The sequence below is a fragment of the Aphelocoma coerulescens genome, unplaced genomic scaffold (assembly GCF_041296385.1).
Source record: "Aphelocoma coerulescens isolate FSJ_1873_10779 unplaced genomic scaffold, UR_Acoe_1.0 HiC_scaffold_478, whole genome shotgun sequence".
In the NCBI taxonomy this organism is placed as follows: Eukaryota; Metazoa; Chordata; class Aves; order Passeriformes; family Corvidae; genus Aphelocoma; species Aphelocoma coerulescens.
Window position 1 is genome coordinate 32,501 of NW_027183823.1, and position 5,000 is coordinate 37,500.

A 5,000-nucleotide genomic window follows, 5' to 3' on the forward strand; every position below is an offset into this window, starting at 1 on the left:
CACACCAAGCACAGGTCGGGAGCCGGGAACGGGGCGCCGCCACCTCGGCCAACTGGGCCCATCCTCGGAGCTCTCAGGGAAGGGCCGGGAAAAGCCCCGTCGGGGCTCCGCGAAACAGAGCGCGCCCCGGCCGCGTCCACCCCACCGGCTGCCAGCCACCGCACCAGACTGACAGCCGAAAACCGAGCCCGCCGAGCGGGCACCGGCTTAAGGCCGGGCAGAAAAGGAACGAGGCGCCGCCGCCTCGGCCACCACCGGACTTTCCCCTGCGGCCCCCCTGCACGGAGTCGGCAGCCGCCAGGGTCGGAGGGAGGATACACTCACGGGTCTCTCGCCACCCCACCTAGGCCGACAAGCGGCTCACACAGTCTCTCTCTTTTTCGGCCTTTCCCATCAACTGGGGCTGTGAAACCAGGATAAAAGCCACGCGACTCATATCCCGCTTATTCGACACTCTTCGTTCTGGCAACCGCGCGCGCGGCCGCCGCTCTCGACCTTCGACACAGGCACCGCCAGCCTGCGGGGACACGGCCCATCACCCGCTCCCATAATACGGACAGACGAGTCCAAGGCCCCGGACGCCTCCAAGAGAACCAATCGTACTTGACCGGGGCGGTGCGCTGGCGCACGCCGCCTCCTACCATGACGCAACTGGAGGCAGCCAGAAACAGCGACCCCTTGGTGAACTTCCAGGACGGGTGGGGCAACAGGTCTACCCGGCCCCTGCCGAAATTTGCCTAAGTCCCGCCGGAGCTGGGTAGACCTGTTCGCCCCGCGACCGGGCACCACCGCGGCGCCACGCCGACGGTTTCGGGGCGCGGCCGGCGGCCGCGGCCGGGCCCGGATCCGGGTAGACCTGTCCGCCCGGAGCCTTCCCCGGGCCGGGTAGACCTGTTCACGCCGAGACCGGGCGCCGCCAGGGGAGCCACGCGGGCAGTTTCGTGGCACGGCCGGCGGCCGCGGCCGAGCCCGGATCCGGGTAGACCTGTTCGCCCTCTGGCCGGACGCTGCCGGGACAGTACGCTGACGGCTCCGGCAACCGCTGGTGGCCGCAGCCGACCCCGGAGACAAGGCATCCTCCTGCCATCCCTGAGCCGGGGGAACCCCACAGCCCCGGAACGCCCCGGAACCGTATGGCTCTAGCAGCCCTGTCCCGCCTGAGAACCCGGTTTCAAGACCAATACGTATTTTCGACAAAACTCAACCTTTAATTTTTGAACGAGTACATCTTTCTTCTGCTAGGAACAAGGAAGTTTCCTGGGGAAAAAAAAAATTCTTTGCGAATTTTACTCCGTTTTCTTGGGCGCCCACACCACAGCCGGCCACGCTCGGGAGGATCGTGTGCCCTTAGCTCGGCCAGCCCACACACATTGACGCACCAAAACGGACGCCCCTCCCCACCCCACCCCGGGCACCACGCCCAGCCCCACCAGAGCAGAGCACCTCTAGGGAGACAGCGGGGAGGGGAAGCAGGTGCATAGGAACAGGGAACGAAGCCGATGGCCGCCGGCGCGACTGGCCCCGCCCACCAGGAGGGGCCGGGGCCGAGGCCGGGGGGACCGGGCGGCCGCCTTCGGGCCGGTTCTTTCGGGGTCCGCCGAGGTCCCCGTCTCCCGCCGCCGCTTCGGGGGGCCGCGGGGGCGCCGCGCCCAGGTGCCCGAGGCCGGCAGGCAGCGGGCGAGCCCCGGCGGGACGAGCCCCGCCCGCCGGCGAGGGCCGGGCGGCGGCCGGGGCCGGGCCCGGATCCGGGTAGACCTGTCCGCCCGGAGCCGTCCCCGGGCCGGGTAGACCTGTTCACAGCCGAGACCGGGCGCCGCCAGGGGAGCCACGCGGGCGGTTTCGTGGCACGGCCGGCGGCCGCGGCCGAGCCCGGATCCGGGTAGACCTGTTCGCCCTCTGGCCGGACGCTGCCGGGACAGTACGCTGACGGCTCCGGCAACCGCTGGTGGCCGCAGCCGACCCCGGAGACAAGGCATCCTCCTGCCATCCCTGAGCCGGGGGAACCCCACAGCCCCGGAACGCCCCGGAACCGTATGGCTCTAGCAGCCCTGTCCCGCCTGAGAACCCGGTTTCAAGACCAATACGTATTTTCGACAAAACTCAACCTTTAATTTTTGAACGAGTACATCTTTCTTCTGCTAGGAACAAGGAAGTTTCCTGGGGAAAAAAAAAATTCTTTGCGAATTTTACTCCGTTTTCTTGGGCGCCCACACCACAGCCGGCCACGCTCGGGAGGATCGTGTGCCCTTAGCTCGGCCAGCCCACACACATTGACGCACCAAAACGGACGCCCCTCCCCACCCCACCCCGGGCACCACGCCCAGCCCCACCAGAGCAGAGCACCTCTAGGGAGACAGCGGGGAGGGGAAGCAGGTGCATAGGAACAGGGAACGAAGCCGATGGCCGCCGGCGCGACTGGCCCCGCCCACCAGGAGGGGCCGGGGCCGAGGCCGGGGGGACCGGGCGGCCGCCTTCGGGCCGGTTCTTTCGGGGTCCGCCGAGGTCCCCGTCTCCCGCCGCCGCTTCGGGGGGCCGCGGGGGCGCCGCGCCCAGGTGCCCGAGGCCGGCAGGCAGCGGGCGAGCCCCGGCGGGACGAGCCCCGCCCGCCGGCGAGGGCCGGGCGGCGGCCGCGGCCGGGCCCGGATCCGGGTAGACCTGTCCGCCCGGAGCCGTCCCCGGGCCGGGTAGACCTGTTCACGCCGAGACCGGGCGCCGCCAGGGGAGCCACGCGGGCGGTTTCGTGGCACGGCCGGCGGCCGCGGCCGAGCCCGGATCCGGGTAGACCTGTTCGCCCTCTGGCCGGACGCTGCCGGGACAGTACGCTGACGGCTCCGGCAACCGCTGGTGGCCGCAGCCGACCCCGGAGACAAGGCATCCTCCTGCCATCCCTGAGCCGGGGGAACCCCACAGCCCCGGAACGCCCCGGAACCGTATGGCTCTAGCAGCCCTGTCCCGCCTGAGAACCCGGTTTCAAGACCAATACGTATTTTCGACAAAACTCAACCTTTAATTTTTGAACGAGTACATCTTTCTTCTGCTAGGAACAAGGAAGTTTCCTGGGGAAAAAAAAAATTCTTTGCGAATTTTACTCCGTTTTCTTGGGCGCCCACACCACAGCCGGCCACGCTCGGGAGGATCGTGTGCCCTTAGCTCGGCCAGCCCACACACATTGACGCACCAAAACGGACGCCCCTCCCCACCCCACCCCGGGCACCACGCCCAGCCCCACCAGAGCAGAGCACCTCTAGGGAGACAGCGGGGAGGGGAAGCAGGTGCATAGGAACAGGGAACGAAGCCGATGGCCGCCGGCGCGACTGGCCCCGCCCACCAGGAGGGGCCGGGGCCGAGGCCGGGGGGACCGGGCGGCCGCCTTCGGGCCGGTTCTTTCGGGGTCCGCCGAGGTCCCCGTCTCCCGCCGCCGCTTCGGGGGGCCGCGGGGGCGCCGCGCCCCGGTGCCCGAGGCCGGCAGGCAGCGGGCGAGCCCCGGCGGGACGAGCCCCGCCCGCCGGCGAGGGCCGGGGCGGGGGCCCGGGCCGGGGCCGGGGCCGGCGGCCGGGGCCGGGGCCGGGGCCGGGGCCGGCGGCCGGGGCCGGGGCCGGGGCCGGGGCCGGGCGGCCGCCTTCGGGCCGGTTCTTTCAGGGTCCGCCGAGGTCCCCGGCCCCCGCCGCCGCTCCGGCGGGCCGCGGGGGCGCCGCGCCGAGGCGCCCGATGCTGGCAGGGAGCGGGCGGCCCCCGGCCCATGTTCACACGGAGAGATAGGCAGACACAGGGACTCTCAGACCCACTCACAGCCCCGCCGCCCCCCTCTCTTTTTGCCGCGGACGGCCACAGCTGCACACTCATCGACACAGACAGACACACACAGACATAGGCACGCCTGCGCATGGACGCGCACACTTGCCGCAGATGCGCTCCGTCCCCCTCCCTCCCGTCGCCCTGTCTCTCGAGGGTTGGGGGCACTCCTGCTCTCCACCATCTGCCTCCCTGGCGCCACCCTCAGACTTTTCTCGCCCCTGCCCAGGGTCCCATCAGCCAGTTCGGACGGCGGCGACGGCAGCAGCAGGGGGGCGAGGACTTGGGTGCCGAGGCAGCCAGGGTGTTCGGCGAGCAGGCCGAGAGCCTGGTGCAGAAGTAGGGCCAGCGACAGTCTGGAGGTGGTGGCGGGATGCTTGGCACTGTCTCTTTTTGAAGAAGCATCCTGTTCAGGTCGCTCTGAGCCTCTCGGTTCGATGGCGTTCCTTCCTGCCTACCCCCAGCCCCGGTCAAGCCTGCGGCAGGACGGAAGCGAGGCGGGCGGATGAGGGAGTGAGAGATGCAGAAATCAAGGTGGGAGGTGGGGCAAGGGCACGGCAGGCTTTCGAGGGCCGGGAGCCGGGCTTAGAGAGCGGATGCTGCTGGCCGTTTTGGCACGGAGGCGGCGGGAACGCCGCCGGCTCCTAAAGAGTCCCTCCTTCCCTCTCCGGCAGTGGCATGGGGAGCGGGCTGCAGGCAGGGTGGCGACAGGGCGGGCTGGAGCTGGGGAAGCGCGCGGCAGGGGGTGACGCTGACGGCCGCTCAGGCATGGAGCCAGAAGGGACGCCGCCGTCTGGGACCGAAAGTCACTCGCCTTCACGTCCCAGCTTTCGGGGCGGGGGGGGGGGAGGGGGGGACCAGCGCGTGCGAGCTGCCGTGTGTGGCGGGTGCGTGCGGGGCTGCCAGACGTGCGGGCTGGCCGCCCAAGACGTGCTCGCGGGCCTGGACTGGGTCCCGGGGCTGCGGGTCCGATCGACGAGACCTGGTCTCCCCAGCACCAGGAGGGGAGGCCGGGTCCACCCACATTGGGGGGGTGGGGGGGAGGGGAGGTGGGCAGGGGGCAGGCCCCGAGCTCCAGGAGGAGAAATCTACAAAGGAAACAAATCTACGGGCCGCTCATGTGACTAGGGTTCCAAGCGGGGCCTGGAGAAGGAGGTCTGCCCAGAGCTACACGGCAAACCCATAGGGCCGGACGGGGGAAGCCAACA